The 19621-nt window shown below is 37.0% G+C and overlaps 1 non-coding gene across 1 annotated transcript; it reads right to left on the bottom strand.

Moving 5' to 3' along the window:
• Positions 1 to 6827: 6827 nt before the first annotated feature.
• On the bottom strand, positions 6828 to 6930 carry LOC119246802 (U6 spliceosomal RNA). Its single transcript, XR_005125558.1, has one exon. It is a non-coding gene; the product is annotated as a U6 spliceosomal RNA (small nuclear RNA).
• Positions 6931 to 19621: the final 12691 nt, after the last annotated feature.

Genomic DNA, 19621 nt, shown 5'->3' with positions numbered 1-19621 from the left:
CAGACCTTCAGGACCATTGCAGACCTTCAAGACCTTTGTGTCAGACCTCCAGCCCTGCCTCCAACACTGCCTGCTGACTGGCACCACTGACCTATGTATGGTGTCTCTAAAAGAATTATCTGCTGTTGGTTTATACCCAGCATCCCTAAGAGTTGTAACATTAGTACCTGGTCTTTTGGCATCACTGACTGCTGAGTGGTGCCGACTGACAATGTTGGCCTGAGCTTGGCCATTTCTAAGAACTATTCACCACTTCTGATCCTCCAGCACCACCACCTTGTGCATTTGCTTCTGGCACTGTCCAGTCCAGTGTCTGGTGCTGCCCAGCCTGGCCTCCAGATAGGTACTGCTGACTGCTTTGGTGCCTCCTCAGCAGCACTACCTGTGATCACATTCAGCTGCCGCAGTGAGTTGAATCCTGGTCTACTACTTATCCATGTGTCACCAGTTTCAGGCTCTTGCCAAAGGGACAATGCCATCTTCATGAGCAGCATTTGCTTTGGACTACTGGACAATGCAGATAACTCTTGGCTAGGACAGCCAACCATTTTGGACTTAAAAACTCTAATTTTCTCCAATTTCCCCTTTGCTAATAAATATAATTGTGAGCCTCCCCTGGTGGCATAGGTGGTTTAGCGCAACGTTGTGAATCTGTCTTCAGCCTCTGCAGCATGGGTTCGATCCTGGCCGACTGGGTAGATACCCACATGGCACAACAGACCTCTCCTGACTTGCCTGCTACTCCCCTCAGCAGTATATTTCAGTCAATCTGCCCATTCTGTTCCCCACTCTGTCTCTGGTGAAACCTCTCACCCCCCCCCACACACACCTCTGGCCTGTACCCCAGCTCTTGTATGCATAAATAAATAAATCTTTAAGAAAACAAATGTAGTTGTTGCATCTTGAACCTGAGTCATGTCTTGCAGGTGTAAACACATGAATAATAATCCAAGAGCTATGACATCCCTATGGCTTTGCACGATTTCACTATTGTAATCTTCATTTGACTGATCAGGAGGCTGAGACAGAGATCAAAAACTTGCTCAAGTTTACAAAGTTAGAAAGTGGCAGAGACAAATTATAATCCAGGTAGTCTGACTCAAGAGTCCATGGTTTGAGTGAGAGTCCATTAGAACCATCCATTTCTTCCATTCTAATCATTTTTCAGTGAATTTAAAGTAAATATCTTGATCAGACAGAGCAGTCTGGTCCCATTAAATAATATTTTTCTTAATGTCTAAAGAGCCCTTTCTGGATAATTATTTCAAAATAAAAATCAGTCCATTCATTTTGCATCAAATTAATGTATCTATAAATCCTCTTTAAATAAATCCTTCATAGAGAGTCTTATAAGAAATTAAAATGGGAACTGAATTCTGTGTCCCAAGGGAACAATTAGCAGCATGGATGTATGGACGTTTTGACAGCAACCTTTTCCTATCCATTGGTGTTCCCTCCTACCTTCAGCGACAGGAGCTGCCCTGTTCAGTTTTGTAGTTATTTACTTCACAAGAGGAATTGATGTAAAGTACAAGTGAAAGCTGAAACCCAGCCCTCATTCCACTTCTCCTATGTGCTTTAGTTTCAAGCTGCATTTTCTCAAAAGAAGAACACCTACCCCAAATATGATATAAGGTATAGCACATTTACCAAGCCATTTACTTGCAAAGCTAGGTCTATTTGGGCTATGGGAAGTGGGAAGAGGGGAGTTTAGAATTGTTCTTTAATTCAACCAAGTTTCTATCATGAGCTAGGAGCTGCCTACTGATAGACAATTACAAATAATTCTCAGGGTTTTAACAGATATGTTATATTATCTCACCACTCAGGCCACCACTCTTCTGAGAGATTAAAAAAGCTAATCGAATAAATTAATTCCTACTACCAGTGTTAAATAGAGTGACAGAAAATTATTGTCAGTCCTAAACACAGTAAAATTAACATTTGTTTAGAGTACATGGAATACAAATGACATGAGGAAACTGTAAAAGATGGTATAATTGCTTTAAATAAGTACAACTCTCCTAAATAAGACAAAAATCACATGCCAAAAACTGTGAGTGAAGGTCAAACCACCGGGTAGTAGTCCTTAAGGATGACAGAGAATCTTGAAATCTGAAGATAGTTCAATAGGGTAAACATTATTATAAAGGGAAACAGGATACTTTTGATAAGCCACTAATGAAATTAATCTGAGATGAGAATCAAAAAATGACTTTCTGGGCCTCCCCGGTGGCGCAGCGGTTGAGTGCTGGGTTGCGAAGCTGCCCGCGGCCTCTGCGGCGCCGGTTCGATCCCCGGCTGCTCCCCGGCCACCGGAGGAGGGTCCCACATGGCGTGCAGACTTCTCCTGCCGCCCGCTGCTCCCCTCAGCAGTGTACTTCGGTCCTTCTGCCTGCTCTGCTCCCCGCTCTGGCTCTGGTGAATTCTCTCACCCTCCCGCGCTTCTGACTGTACCCAGTGCATGTATAAACAAAACAAACAAACCAGCAAACAAATAAATAAAGCATGCCTCTATAAAAAAAAAAAAAAAAAAAAAAAAAAAAAAAAACAAACTTTAAAAAATGACTTTCTCAAGTAATGGTTCTTGAGAACATAAAAAAAGTCTATACTTGTAGCCAACACGCACTCACTAAGAAGAAGTGACAACAGACCAACTGCTTTGGTTTTCTGTATGTTTTTAAGAAGGTATCCACACGGGAGAAAGGATTTGGAACTTCAGTAAGACTTTTGGTAAGCTTGCTCATGCTAATTTTTCTAGATAGAGGATATAGAGGAATACTTTTAAGGTTTACAAATCACTGAAGGTCAATTCTGAAGATGATGAGTTATTAAATAATATGCTCACATGAACCTTTGGCCAATTAACTGGTTTATCAAAGATCTGGTTGAAAATTGAGGCGACAAGCTGGTCTCTTTGCAGTTGTAGAAATGGGGAAGGAAAACAAATGATCTAGATTTTTTGAGAACAGATCCAATTTCTCATTTCTCCCAGTGTTCCCAAATACTACCAAAATGGCTAAAATGAAATTCCAAAATCTTGACATCAAAAAAGATAAACTTATACTATTTGCAGCTACATGAATGGAAAAGGAGGGGATTATGCTAAGTAAATAAGTCAGAAGGAGAAAGATAAATATCAGAAGGTGTCACTTATAGAGGGAATATAGGGAATCCAAACAAAAGGTCATACAAAAGACAAATCTTGCAAGCTCACTATAGATCTGAGGCATACCGCAGGGAAGGGGTAGGGGAGGGTCAAGCACAAAAGAAATATGGTGGATGGTCATGGGTACTATAGCGGTGGGAGAACTATGGGAACTACATCTAAGGAAAGAAATCAAATACTGCCCCCAAATTATCAATGATGTAATAAAATGAATAAATGTAAAAACAATCATATTAAAAATAAAATTTTATATAATATTTAAAATTATATATCAATTATTTCAAGGATTAACAGCCTACACTCACCACCTGCTTCTTTTTTATATTTTGATATTTCACTTATATAATTCTTACATCATTTTTCATTTTTTCAAAATGTATACATTTTAATTTGGTTATATTCCTGATAAAATTCCCAACCCCCTTATTTTGACCTTAGTCCCTCCTTTCCTCCCTCACCCCCTAGTGTATAAGTTTATCTTTTTTGATTTATGAATAGTATTCCATTGTGTATATGTACCACATCTTCTTGATCCACTCATCTGTTCCAGGGCACTTTGATTGTTTATGTAGTTTAGCTACAGCAAATAGCAGTAAACATGGGAGTGCAAGTTTCCTTTTGAATTAGTGTCTTTGAATTTTTTTGATAGATGTCTGGGAGTGAAACTGGGAGTGAAACATCCACTTTTCAAGTTATGAGACACCCCCATAAGGGCTGGACCAGTTCATGTTCCCTCCAGCAGTGTAGGAGGGTTCCCTTTTCTCCACATCCTCACCAGCATTTGTTGTTTCTGCTCTTTCATATGGGCCATTCTCACAGGTGTGAAATGATATCTCGTTGTGGTCTTGAATTGCATTTCTTTTATAATAAGTGATTGTGAACATTTTCTCATGTGTTTGCTGGCCATTTTAATCTCTTCTTTAGAGTGGTGTCTGTTTATAGTTCTTTTGCTCATTTATTTTGATTGGGTGTTTTGTTTTTGTAGAGTTTTATGAGTTCTTTGTATATCTTTGATATCAGTCCTTTGTCAGATGTACAGTATGCAAATATTTTCTCCCATTCAGTAGGGTGTCTTTAATTTAGGTATGGTTTCTTTCACTGTACAGAAGCATTTTACTTCGATGTCATCCCAGTTGTTTATGTTCTCTTTTCTTTTCCTTGCTGTTGGGGACGAATCCCTGAAGGCACCATCAAAGTTTATGTCATGAAATATTTTTCTATGTTTTCCTCTATGTATTTTATGATTTCAAGTTTTACATCTAAGCCTTTCATCCATTTTGAGTTGATTTTGTTGCGTGGTGTGAGATCGTGGTCTTATTTTCATCCTTTTGCATGTGCATGTCAAGATTTCCCAGCACCATTTATACTAAAGAGGCTGTTCTTGTTCCAATGGATGTTTTTGGCTCCCTTGTTATAGATTAACTGTCAGTATATGTGTGGGTTTATTCCTTGGTTCTTACTTCTATTCCATTGGTCTTTCTATATGCTTTTTTTCCCGTACCAGGCTGTTTTAATTGTTGTGGCTTTATAACATAACTTGAGGTCTAGCCGTGTGATGCATTCAATCTGTTCCTTCTTTGTCAAGATTGTTTTTGCTGTTCAAGGTCCTTTGTGATTCCGTATGAATTTTAGCACCATTTTCTACAATTTTTTGAAATATGTCATTGATATTTTATTGGGGTTATGTTGAATCTGTATATTGTTTTGGGTAGAATGGATATTGTGATGATATTAAATCTTCCAGTACATGAGCAGGGAATACTTATTTTTTTCCATTTATTTGTGTCTTTCCATTTCTTCAATGTCTTTCAGCAATAATTTATTGTTTTCATTTTACAGATTTTTTTTTACCTTTTTTGTTAGGTTTACTCCTAGGTATCTGATTTTTTTTTATGTAATTGAAAATGGGATCACTTTCTTAATTCTCTCCTCTTCTATCTCATTATTTAGTAAAGGAAGACAACTGATTTCCATGTTTTCATTTTATACCCTGCCTCTAAACTGCTTGTTTCAACAATTTTTCCAGACTCTTGAGGATTCTTTATGTATATTGTCATGTAATCTGAAAATAATGATAGCTTTATTTTTTCCAAACTTGTTTTCTTTTTATATCTTTCACTATTTAATTCCTTTAGCTAGAACTTCTAATACTGTGTTGAATAGCGATGGTAAAAGTGGACATCCTTGTCTTGAACCAGATTATTGGAAAAGTTTTCAGTCTTACCATTGAAAATGATATTAGCTATGGATTTATTTTAAATGGCTATTATTATGTTAAGGTACATAGTAGTCACTCATTAATCCCCTGTTATTTGAGGAGTTTTGGATCTTAAATACTTTCTCAACATCTATTGTTATGATCATATGGTTTTCATCTTTCTTTTTGTTGATGTGGTGAATTATGGTGATTGACTTTCAGATGTTGAACCAACCTTGTATTCCTGGCATGCATCCCACTTGGTCATGATGTATGGTCTTTTTAAGGCATTGTTGGATTAAATTTGCAATGATTTGTGCAGGAATTTTGCATCTTTGTTCAATATGAAGATTGTTCTATAAATTACTATTTTTGTGTTTGTTTGGTTTTGTGGTATTAGAATAATGTTAGCTTCATAAAAACAATTGGAAGTATTTCTTCTTTTTAAAATTTTTGAAGAATTTCATTTAAATAGGTATTAATTCATCTTTTAAGGTTTGGTAGAATTCACTTTTGAATAATCTGGTCATGGAATCTTGGTTTTGGGAGAGTTTTTTGATTATTGTTTTAATTTCTTTGCTTGTGATTAGTTTGTTCAATTCTAAGAATTTTCCCATCTGTTCAATGTTATTGAAATTGTTAGCATATAGATGTTCATAGTAGTCTCTAATTATAACCTCTCAATTTCTGCATCACCTGTAATGATTTCTCTCCTTTATTTTTTTAATATTTTATTTTATATAATTCTTACATCATTTTTCATCTTTGTACAATGTATGCATTTTCATTTTGGTTATATTCCCCATACAATTGCACCACTCCCTTATTTTGACTCTAGTCCTTCCTCTCCCTGCCCCCTAATACACCCCCCCCATAGTGTGTCTCTGGTTTATAGTTGCTTGTTGATTTTGATTATTACTTTGCATTGATTAGTCTTTTTCCTGGTCTCTTATTTTTTTTATTCAATTTATCTGAGAGTCTCCCTTATTTGCAAGGTAAGCTTTGTTAATGGTTTGTATATTTTGTTTATTTTTTTCAAGGAAGCAGTTTTGGTTTCAATGGTCTTTTAGACTGTCTTTTTAATTTCTATTTCATTTACTTCTGCTTCAATTTTTATTATATTTGTTCTTCTATTGGCTTTTGGATTAGTTTGTTTTTCTTTTTTCTAATTTCTCAAGTTGAGAAAAAAGTTTGTTTATTTGAGCTCTTTCTTGTTTCTTGATGTGGGCCTGTGTTGCTATACATTGATATTTCTCCCTTAGTACTGCTTCTGCTGTGTTCCATAAGTTTTGATGGTTGTGTGCACATTTCCATTAGTCTCGGGGTATTTGTTAATTTCTTCTTTGATTTCATCATTAACAAAGTGGCCTTTCAATAGTTTGTTGTTCAGCTTCTATATATTAAAAGATTTCCCTGCTTCATTTTGATATTGATTTCTAGTTTGATACCTTTATGATCTGAAAAAATATGGAACACTTCACAAATTTTCATGTTATTCTTGCACAAGGGCAATGTTAATTTTCTCTGTATTATTCCAATTTTAGTATGTATGATGCCAAAGCAGGTACTCTTTTAGGTATTATATGGTTTTAATACTTAAATCCAAATCTTTATTCAATTTTGAATTTTATTTTTAATTATATACATCCTTATATACTGGCAGATTGTTGGCATTTAGATGCTAAAGCACTTCCTTGCTTAACCACACTCTTAGTTTGACACACTTGATTTCCAGACGAGAAACAAAGACCAAGAAAGACAAAGTATCCTATCCAAAATCTCATGATGAATTATAGGCAGAGTTTGGACTAATTGAACTGCAGTAACATCTTCAGAGAATCACAAAGCTTTCATTTTGTTCAAGTTTGCTAAGAGAAAATCAGTGGCTTTCTGTGACTAATTAAGCTTGCAAGTGAATGCCCATTCTTTTCACTTGATGTTGAGAAATTATAATGCTTGCTTGGCTTCTTGTGTCTTTTTGGGCTTAGTGGCCAGGAACAGGTGATTCTCAGGCAACTTATCTTGTGAGAGAGAAGGGGAAGGATTTACGGCAATAGAAATTTTGGGATGATATAAATATACTACTGCTTCATGTTTTCATGAAATTTAGGAATCCAGAAATCAAGATAGAAAAAAAACTTGCAGAGTCTCTGTCATATTTGTTTTGGGATTTTGAACATATTTGACCCTTAAATGTGTGCTCTATTCAATGTGAATTTCTCACCATCACACACACACACACACACAAACACATACACACAATGTGTGCTTTCCTGAAGCCTTTTGCCATTGCCGATGCTAGATTTGAGTCTGGTCTTCTCAGAGTTGTCACTCATCTCCACCCTGTCCTGGTAAAATTTGACCATTTTTCAGTATTTTCAGTATACACGCCCCTAGCCATGAAACTTTTCATGATCCTTATAGCTGAAAGTAAGCTCTATCTTATATGAAACCCATAGTTCTTTAGCTTTGGCTCCTTTACTTCTAAGTTGGCTTCTTGTACAACCAGATATAATGTTTTATTAAAAATTAATCATCATATAGAGTTGGGGTTCTAAGAGATAAAGGTGACATCTGGGCCTCCTTGGTGGTGTAAGGGGTTAAGACACAACCTATAAAGCTATCTGCAGCCACTGCAGCACGAGTTCGATCCCTGGCCAGGGAGATCCCCTCATGATGCAGCAGACCTCTCCTGACTCACCCACTGTTCCCCTCAGCAGTGTAATTCACTCAGTCTGCCTTTTCTGTTCCCTACTCTGTCTCTTTTGAGTCCTCTCACCCCCACACCTCAGGCCTGTACCCCAGTTCTTGTATGCATAAATAAATAAATCTTTTAAAAAATGGTGGTATGGTTAGTATGTGATAGAGACCATGAACAAGCCTGACCGGTTTTTCCCTTTTGCTCTATCTAGAAGATTAACAGAAATAAGGTTTATCTTTTCAACATAACTATTGAGATTATTCCAGAGCCCTCAACACACACCAGATTTCAAAAAATGTTGGTCATATGGCTTGAAACCAAACATGAAGCTTGGGTATGGACTCAGAGACTTTTCAAGTCAGGTTGTGTTTTCTTAAGATTATCACAGTATCAGAGTTGCATGGCTGGAAAAGACTTTCAAGGTTATGTAGGACAAGTTTGTCAAAAGGAACACTATAAAATATGATGGATAATAAAATGAAAGTTGTGAAAGTACTAGCTGACTCTTTCCCCCTTTTTCCTCTACAATTAACTAAAGGCTATATAGTATATCCCAAGGAAAAAATATCTTCAAACCTCCACAGGATTTATTTGTATGTTTCCCATAGCTTCTCATGCTGCTGCTTTATTACCATAGGGATCAAACCAAGCAGTGTTAGTTTAATTGTCAAATCAATAATGAACATTCTCTGATGAAGACTGTAAACCATCAAGATGCCTTATAGTCAGGAACAAAACACTACGCAATGGCTTCCTAGGGCCCTGCTTCTTCTGAGACCTGTTTGGAGTCAAAGCAGCATACTAGACAAAAAACAATTTTTGCAGCTGTCAGGAGCCAGGACATCTGTGAAAAGAATGATTTGGATTGGGTTCTGCCTCCTGCAGCATTCTAAAGCTATGCCAACATCAGTTTCTAGAACCTCACCAATGAATGTACAAAGGGGAAAGAGTCATATGTGCTTTTTACAGACCTGGCAGAGCCTGGCAGCTTGGCACTAAGGTACTTCTTGTTCTAACATGTATCCTGATTACATTCAAGTAGGAATGGCTACAGGTTAAATATGAGGCACTGATATAAATTTTTATTTTGTTTTGAATTGTTTGTTTTTACAGATTCTCACTTCTGGCCATAGCTTTCCTAAATTGTATCTAAATTGAAATCCCCAACTCCTGTTCTGTCTACAGCATGCAGTCTGGGAGAAGAATTTCAGGTTTGTAATGTCCTCAGATATATCTCTAATGTTTCATAATATCACTTCCTGTACCCAACATCCCCATAATACCACTTCCTGTATTACTCAGATTCAAAATTGGTAGTGTATATTTTCAGAAATTCAGGCATGTAAAGTATAAGGACTACATAACTGACTACATAATTTTCAGAGCCAGCAAAGAAGGAAAATGTAAGAACTTTATTAAAAATTCATGATGGGTATAGTAGGACATTAAAAGAATTTCAGTGTTTTGAACCAAAAAAAAAAAAAAAAAAAAAAAAGTTCAGGTCCTTCAAATTATGGGGCTCTGTGTCACTGCATAGGTTTCAGACTTTTGGAAGCATCTTTATTCCCTGTTTACACAAAGACTGGAACACACTGATGATTCTCAAATAAAACTTTCACTAGACAGAAAACCTTATAAGTTTAGTGGATTATTAAACTATAATCGAAAATGATTACATTTTAGAATGCTACAAGCAATAGGTCTCCAAATGATGATAAAGAACCATTCAAAGTTTTTAGTAGTTTACATGATGACTTTCTAGAGACAGAGATATTGACTAGATTATCTTTTCCCAGTCTTCTAAAAACATACAATTTCTATGAACCTCATTGACTTTTTCTGACAAAGTCCAGTTTTCTTTTGACTGACATTAACAACTCATCTTGGCTTCTTGCCTCTTCACATTTATTCACTGGACCAGTGCATGACTGTTGCTCTCATCCCACATGGTTGGGTAACAGCCTTTACTGGTTAATATTTATAAAAATACTTTGAAGATGAAATCCTCGGCGAGTAGAGAAAACAATTGGACTTAGAAAGAATGGGGAGTTGTGGGATTTGGTGTCCTCTCAGAACTGCTGCTACCATACAATGTGATCTTTAACATATTTATAATAGGTGAGTGGCTGTACTTATGGCGAAATAGAAACAAACTACAGAAGGAAGCTACAATATCTAGTGGGATTCTGCTCAGTTCTAACACTGAATGCGTGGGTTGCTTTAGAAACTAAGTATAAACTGTTTTCATCTCTGGTCCTAAGTAACTTCTCTGTCCCTTCCCTATACACACACCATAATCTGAAAATGGTTCTTAGCATCTTAATACTATGTACTTCATACATAATATTAAGAAATGCATGCTTAGCAATACCTTGTCTGTGGGTTGGCATTTAGACCGTCTACGCAAAGAAACCTGTTTGTCTGAAATCTGGAAAAAACAAACAGACACAGGTGGAAAATAATAAACATGGTATTTTTTTTAGGCATATGTTTAGTTTCTATGGCCAGATAACTGATTTTGTTAGCATTTATATCCTGTTATTCTGAAGCTGTGAGGGCCCTAGCTACAAGTAGGAGGTAGGGGGAAAGAAAGTTGATTCTAAGCTCATTTTCCCAGAGTTTTGGAAGAATTTTCGTTTCCTCTGAAATATTTTTGGTCTATGCTTTTAATTACATATAAGGTGTACTTTTCAAAATGTTCTTTGCAGCAGCACCCCAATCAGAGGGAGTGGTAGCAGTGTAAGCCAGTTTGGTATCGACTTGGGCCTCCAGCTACATCCCAAGACTGACATTGGGGACATCTCTGGTCAACTCTCTGGCTGGTCCTACTTCCCTGACTTACTTCCTGGGTGGACTATAGGCCAGGCTAAATCAGGCCACTTCAGCAACACTTATATTAAGGAGCAAAGGCGACGGGGTAGAATGTTGCTTAAACTCCTGACTTTTAGCTGTATCTGGCTGCTTGCCATCTGTTAAGATTCAGCTGTCAGCCTTATCTTAACCAAAATCTATTGATTCTCTTAAAATGGTCAGATTTCAGAAACTCCTCAAGCATGACTTGAGGTCCAATTTTGACTTCAGCCTTTGGCTCTGAAGCAATGGAGACCTGAATTGATTTCAGTGTCATGGGACTCTAGATAGGCTACTGAAGGCTTCTAATTGGCTAACTCTCTGTCCAGTTTGACATGCATTTATGGAATCAATTGCTTTGTGCCAGGCAGGTACAAAAAACTGATTGATGCCTACTACCTGCCCCTGAATGTGTTGAAGGCCTGTTTATAAGGCCAGAGGAGTAAAAAGATGTTTTTTTTTTTAATATTTATTTATTTATTTGTTTATACAAGCACTGGGTACAGTCAGAAGCACGGGAGGGTGAGAGAATTCACCAGAGTCAGAGCGGAGAGCAGAGCAGGCAGACTGATGAAGTGCACTGCTGAGGGGAGCAGCGGGTGGCAGGAGAGGTCTGCGTACCATGTGGGCCCCTCACCCGGCAGATGGAGATGGAACCAGCGCTGCAGAGGCTGCGGGCAGCTTCGTAACCCAGCGCTCAACCACTGCGCCACCGGGGAGGCCCAAAATATGATTTTAATATAATGCAATTAATGATAGAGAAAAAATGAAAACTCAGTATCTTCTATGTGCTATGGCGGAACCCCCAACCCAAACTCAGGAGCACCAGGGAAGATTTCCTGTGGGAGGTAGGGTTCAAATTAATTAGGGGGAAATTAGTGAAAAATAAATGTAAAAGAATGAATGGTAAGAGCAAAGGCAGAGATGTATCTGACAAAACTCTTTGCTCAGGAACTATGAAGAGTCAGGATAATTAAAATTTTAAGTACAAGTAGTGTTGGAATGGTAAGACATGAGAGCGGTGAGGGAGGTGGATGTGGAAGTAGCCTTGGATGTCACATTAAGGAGTTTAGCTTATAATCCATAGGCAGTGTGAGCCAGTTAGGAGTTTTATGTAGGATAGAGTTGTCAATTGAAAGATCACTTAGAGAGGGCCTCCCCTGGTGGCGCAGGTGGTTGAGCGCCGCTCTGTGAAGCTGTCCACAGCCTCTGCAGCGCTGGTTCGATCCTGACCGGCCGGCAATGGTCCCACATGGCAAGGCAGACCACTGCTGTCTAGCCTGCTGCTCCCCTCAGCAGAATATTTCATCAATCTGCCTGTTCTGTTTCCCACGCTGTCTCTCGTGAATCCTCCACCCTCCTGCAAATCTGGACTGTACCCCGGTTCTCGTATAAATAAATAAATAAATAAATAACTTTCTCTTTAAAAAAAAAAAAAAGAACGATTACTTGGAGAGCATTGAATGTATGAATTAATTAACACTGGGAAAAGTATATCAGAAATATACTTTCAGAATTCTTCACTCAATATACAAACTCTATCTCATATCTATAAAAATGGGTCTCAGTGGCATTTAGAATTGAGTTGCCTTGACTTTGCCTAGTTTAATCCAGTAGCCCATGAAAGCCCATAGAAATGTTTCCACATGTGCCTCTTTAGTTAATTTCTACAGGGTACATATTCACTTATTTTTAGTTTTCATACCCCCAAGACACCTAATGTTTGATATTCAATCATCTAAAAGATGTATGTGTTTACCTGGCTTTTGTTAAACCAAAGTCACAATGGCACAGGTAAGAAAAAAGAAAAAAAGAATTAAGCATATTAACAGGATATTTCCTTCATGTCTGGGAACAAAGGGGAAAAGCTTAACAACATTTACAAATGATAATTAATAGAATGTGTCAGTGAGCAATTTGCCATGTTTTTCATTTCATGTGAAAATAGAGCCCTTATTCGTTTCTGACTCCTTTATCACTACTTCCTAAGTTCTAGAGCCCTGCCAGTTTGTTCTTCCAAGGTTGGACAATATTGAAATGGTTGAATACAGAGGAATGAGATTCAGAGGATTCAGATTCAGGACAGAAAGCAAAATAAATAATAATGACAATTTAAAATTATAAGATTTCCATAGTGCTTTATACTGTTCTAATCCACTTGCATAAAAATTGATTGCTTTAATTGGTTCTTATAGTAATCATGCTATAGTGAGCCTTAAGGCCTTTGCATATGACTTTCTCTTTGTTTATATAGTACTTGCCACTATGCAAATTCTACTAATGCTTTGGATCTCAGCTTAGTGATCACTTTATCAGGGTAAATTTTTCTGACTGTCCATGTCAGGTCTTTTTGTTACACACTGGTGGCACTGGTATCTTTGTTTCTTTTATCACAATTGCACTTTTATATGAGCGGGCATTAGTATTTGATTATAACAGCTCTATAACACTAAGGGGTTGCTGAAGAATGGATTCCTGGCCAGAGATTATATCTCTTAGCCTTCCTAACATCTCATTGAGGGAAGATGTGACATAGGGCCAGCTCGTTCTAATGCAATAGGAAAAGAAGTGGTGAGTGTTATTTTTTTAGAGATTTGTTTATTTATGTATACAAGATCTAGAGTACAGGCCAGAGGTATGGGGGTGAGAGGATTCACCAGAGGCAGAGTGGGGAACAGAACAGGCAGAGAGAATGAAATACACTGCTGAGGGGAGCAGCGGGCGAGCAAGGAGAGGTCTGCTGCGCAATGTGGGTAACTCCCTGGCGAGTTGGGGGATTGAACTTGTGCTGCAGAGGTTATGGACAACTTCACAGCACTGCACACAACCCCTTATGCCACCAGGGAGGCCTGATGAGTGTTATTTCTGCATAACATTTTAAAAGAAGGCACAACTTTATTCCTTGATTATCCTCTTTATAGTTCTGAGTGTATAGACTTCTGAGGCCTTAGCACTTGAGTGCATATTAGAATTACCCAAGAATTTAAAAATAGCTCTGATACCTTTCCTGTGTGCCAGAACAATTAAATCTCTGCACGTGAACACCCAGGCACTAGAACTTTTTTTTAATATATATATATATTTTTATTTTTATATTCCCAATACAATTGCGACCCCCTTATTTGCACCACAATCCCTCCCCTCTCCGCCCCCCACCCCCCATAGAGTGTCTCTGGTTCATAGTTGTTTGTTGATTTTGATTTTTACTTTCTTATAGTTATTCTTTTTCCTGGTCCCTTATTTAAGTTTTCTAGATTCCTGCTATGAGTGAGACCATCCGTTATTTTTCTTTTTCTTTCTGGCTTATTTCGCTGAGCATAATCCCTTCCAGCTCCATCCATGTTGCTGCAAATTGCATGTGTTTATCTTTTTTGAACGCTGAGTAATATTCCATGGTATATATGTACCACATATTCTTGATCCAGTCATCTATTTTTGGGCATTTGGGCTGTTTCCAAAGCTTAGCTATTGTAAATAGTGCTGCTATAAACACAGGGGTGCAGGTGCTCTTTGGAATTGATGTTTCTGTGTCCTTTGGTAAATACCTAGGAGTGGAATTGCTGGATCATATGGAAGCTCTATGTTTAGTAGTTTTAAGATCCTTAGGAGATGCTAGTGGGTTGTCAAAGTTAAGAACCACTGCTGGATCTCTGAAACAGTGTGCGGAGAAACGACTAGGAATAAATGTATGGGGCTCTTGTTGCAAGGAAAAAAACAAAACAAAACAAAACACAAAACCAATATTCAGTCACAGAAATTTAGGGAGTTTGTTATATCAGCTTTTTAACCCTAACTTATATATTCCTCATTGTATCTCCCAGCAACTAGAGCAGGGACTGGCACATATTAGGTGCATAATTACCATTCATTAAAAAAAGGTGTTATTTTCCTTATCTTTATAGTTGAAGATCAAGGAGATTAAATAACTTACCCAAAGTTGCACAGCAAGAAAGCAGCAGTTGGAATCTGAACCAGGGTTTTTTCTTGATTACAAAGTGGGTGTTCTTTTAAGTTCTATGACACTCCATTTTGCAGATTAGGAAACAATAAGATTTCATAAACACAGGCTCACACTATAAGTAAATGATCTTGTCAACTCATTCATATTAATGTGTTAATGACTGAAAATGCTTTATGGATGAACACTCTATAGCTTATGATATGCAGACTACTAAATCATATTTGCACATTATCTGCATTGTCTTTTTCTTACTGACAAATTGTTAAAATCTTTCAATGAGTAACTGACCATTTCTTAGCACATATTATGTGATAGACATACCTTCAAGAAGAACACAAAAGTAAAAAAAAAAAAAAGGCCCATTATTTTTAACATTAGTAAATATTTAACATTTGCTTTGTTAAAAAAATAAACCATTAGATGTTCAAAATTTTAGATTCCCAAGCCCTTCTTTCTCCCATCTAATCCAAACAATAACTTTATGAATTCAGTTAGCATAGTATTTTATTCTCATTTTAGAGATGAGAAAACTGAGGCTCAGAGTTTAATTTATTTGCCCAAGCCCTCACAGTTTGAAATTTAAAAAGACAATATTAAAACATCTTCTGACTCACAACTTGTGCTCTGATAACTATGCTGTACTATACTGTCTCAACCACCTTGGACAAATAATGACTATGCTCAAATGCTATAACAGTGGTTTTAGGAAACATTTTGACTTTTTCAAATTGTCGTCTCCATTCCATCAGTTAGAATCACTAGTGCAAAGCCGAAGCTCCTCATCTTGGACTGATGCAACAAAGTTCACCTTAATATGTGTTCATCCATAAACTTACTAGCTGTATGACTTCAGACAGGTTGCTGTATTTCACTGAGCTTCTCTTTCCTCATCTATAAAAGTAATAAGAGTACTTTACTCATGAGATTGTTGTGAAGATTAAATGAGCTAATTTGCATAAAACAATTGGAATACTGGCTGAGCACTGAGTAACTGTTCTTGTATTAAATGAGCTAGTTCCTGTGAGGCTCTTAAAAGGATAGCTAACGTATAATAACTGTGCAAAAATATTAGCTGTTATTTTAGTTCACTGCATAGACTGGTTATAATAGAATCACAATCTAGTTTTTCCCAAATGAAACTCTTTCTTTTCAACCTGCTCTCGCATTCCAAAAGTGTTTGCAATACTGTATTACTTTTGTTTACATATCCTTGTTCTAGTTTGTTATCTGTGACAGGTATGATTTTAACTGCTCTGCAGACAAGTTTTCCGAACGTGCAATTGTATTTAACTAGCACATGCAATTGCATTTTGTTCAGTGTTGGTCACTAAGGAATGGTGATATTGAAGACCAATAGGATATTTCTAATAAATTAATGTCTAAATTAATATCTGACCATTGTATTTGATCTGTTTTAGTCCCAGATTTAGGTTGAATCATGAGGGAAAACACCTAGAGTTTATATTCTTTTCCATCTTCTGAGAATGTAATCAGTTTTGGTCTGTTGGAAAATACTGTTTGCTTTTCTCTTTGGCTTGATTATAATAATGCACAATTCCAGTACACACAAGCTTGAATCATCTATCTAAATAAAGTGTAACAGATTTTCAATTGACAAATATCAGAGTATTATTTGTGATACATTTGGTAAAGTACAAGAATTCCTACTAATAACACTATTTTAAAAGGTATGAGACAATTATGCCCTTACCTTTCATTGTTTTACAGTTCAACTCAGCCAGAAATAAATTAAGTTTTGATGCCCATAGCTTGATTCATGATATTATGACTAGTTAGCTGTCCTGGGCCTGAATGGAACTTAAGGTGCGGGATATTTTTACAAGGAATTTGATATTACAATTCTCTGAGAGGCAGGTAGAAGGAGGAAGTAGCAAAAGATTGTAGGATTCAAACTATAACACGTCCTCAATACTACCCCCTTGTGGCTTCACTGTCATCCATGCACAGGAGCAGCTGTCAGGAAACCAGACACCTGAGGATTTACCCCAGTTTCAAATAGAGCTAGTCTAGCCCTAACCAAAATTTTCAGTTGGCTGTAAATAATATGTGTCTGTGAAGACAGAGAGTCGAGGGGGACTAATCGAGGGAGACTGAAAATGTTTTTGTGAAAGAAGGAATTCCAACAAACGAGAATACTGGTCCTATATCTTTGTGCCTGAACTACATTGGGCAAATCACCTCAGGTCTCAGTGGCTCAGAGAGGGTCCTCTTGTGTGTAATAGTTAATCATGCATAGTTTGCTTAACTCTTAAAATGCCATTAAAACTGACTGAGGTATTCTAAGCAAATATTCTTTGTGAACCACATTGTCCTATGTAAAGGTCACTGTTGTCACCACCAAAAGCTTCAGAGACACCATAGAGACAAGGTAAAGACACCATTCCTTTGTTACTCCAGAGAAAGAGCATGAATATGAAGGCAGTTAATCCGTGGTAAACCTCTCCTTGCTTTGAACTCTATAGGGAGTCTCTGCTACGCTGAAAAGTAATAGTAATATTTAGTGCATCTTTCGCCTCAGTCCGATTTCCCAAAAACACTCTATCTTAAAGGTCCAAAGTGACATATCTTCTTTGATTAATGGTCATTTACCTTTGTCAGTTATTGTTTCCCTCCTCAGACAGCATCTTACAGAGCTGAAGAGAACATGCATTAAGATTCCCTGTATTTTGTCATCTATAAATAGGTTTTTTAGCAACAATTTTTGCCAAGGACTAGAGTACAACTGGATAGGGTCTTTTTGCAGGGTAAGGATGGGAAGGGAGCAACTGGAGTCTTGCTGAAATGATTTCCAGCTATCGACTTTTGCTTCACATGTTTTGAAACCTTTTGAAAGTGGAGTTTAAACTTTGAATCCCAAACCTTATCCCTGGCATCTCAACTTGAGGTCAAATATCTTTAGGCATTTTGAAAAGTAAATAGCACTATACAGACAATACCAGTAATTAACTGTTGCTGGTGCTTAAGAGGCAGTATGACACACTGTTTTGGTAAAAAAAAAAAAAAAAAAAAGGCAGACTTCAAGTTCTAGTTCTACCTCAACTTTGTCATCTTTAAAATGGGAATAATAAAAACAATAATAGTTCCCTTGGTAATCTCTTGTAAGTATTACAAATAATATACATATTGGCACAAATATTTATGGAAAATCTTATTATACTTATTATACATTTCATTTGCATTCATTTGTTTTTTGTTTTATAACAATTGGTCAAGAAGGAAATTGTTAACAACATTTTACAAAAAAAATTGTAAAAGGAGGTCCACATTGAGAATTCAGCCAGAGGTCATGCAGAACATAAATATGAATGGAAAACATTTGTATTCTTCATCAAATGTAACTGTAAAACCTGTTATTAAAATAATTTGTTCTACTATAGATTTACTACTCCTGCTTATCTAATGTTTTGTCTGCATGTTATACATGGACAGGGCTCCCTATCAGAGCATCAGACAGGTAATTGAGGCATGGTGGTAAAGGGTCAGCAGCTCTGTGATAGAACATCTAGGTTCATAGCATTTGTCCTGCCTCCCATCATCTGTTTGACCTTAGAAAAATTACTTACTATTTCTAAGCTTCAGCTCACCCTGTACAAAATAAAGATAATTCTTATTCACCTCGTTTATTAAAAAAATGCATGTAATTACCAGTATCTTGTGAGCCAGTGTATCACAGTGAACTCCTAGTGAATTATCATTGTTAGCAGTCAAGTAACAGTTGTGGAAAACATCTGCCTCATACCATTTTTATAATCAGCTTGCATTTAACATTTTATACCCTATATTTTGGTTAAATGGTATGCAAGTTTCAGTGGCAGGCACATAGTAGAGGTCCCATGCATTTGTTAAACAAAGTGAAAGAATGGCAATGCACAAAGTGGGGGACACTGCCTAGTGATGAAGGAAGATTTAAATAAGATGCATGTAACATGTTCGCTTGTGTTAAGTGCTTTAAAAGCAGTAAGAATAAAGTGTTAATAAATTAATTATTATTAATTCATCCAGGAGTTCTTCCTAAAGAACTCAACATTTGAGCTGTGTTATGAATGATAAGCTGAATTTGGTAATGAAAGAAAGGAGAAATAACACTTCAGTGAAAGCAAGCAGCATGACCCAAATGTAGGCAGGTCTGAGAGTGCAGGGTATTTTCAGAGGCAGCCAAGCAGTCTGATGTGGCTGAAGAGATAGGCATTTGTCAGATGAATGAGATCAGAGAGGGGGCTGCAGAGAAAGTTTAGATCCTAACTATGATAGATTTTAAAAACTAAGCTATGGAACTTGGACTTGGACCTTCAGATCAGAGTTGCATATTGGCAGGCCACAAACTAAGTTTTGCCCACAAACATGGTTTGTTTGGTCTGAAAAGTATTGACCTGCATGATGTTTTTAAACCAACTGAATTAGCTGACATTTTTTTTTTTTAAATCAGGAAATTATATATCATAGTCTGAAGTATTGATCTTAAATATAATGGACCATCTGAAACAATGAAGTCACATTTCTGTGTGGCAAAAACCATTTCAAGTTGTGTGGTTGTTGCCCCCGTTAGGTGGGATATCTGTTCCCTAGTTGCCTATACCCTCCACTAGCGTACCCTTTTGTTTCTCTAATACCAGGTTCTCCTCACTCACTTCTGTCACTTAAGAGGAATTTGGATTTGAAACCCCTGGTATAGATGATTGAAGACTGTAGAGCAGAGGAGTGATATCAGAATTATTTGTTTAG

The sequence above is a fragment of the Talpa occidentalis genome, unplaced genomic scaffold (assembly GCF_014898055.3).
Source record: "Talpa occidentalis isolate TD23 unplaced genomic scaffold, MPIMG_talOcc4v2.1 talOcc4.15, whole genome shotgun sequence".
NCBI classification, from domain to species: domain Eukaryota; kingdom Metazoa; phylum Chordata; class Mammalia; order Eulipotyphla; family Talpidae; genus Talpa; species Talpa occidentalis.
This window is presented reverse-complemented; position numbering and strand designations above follow the sequence as displayed.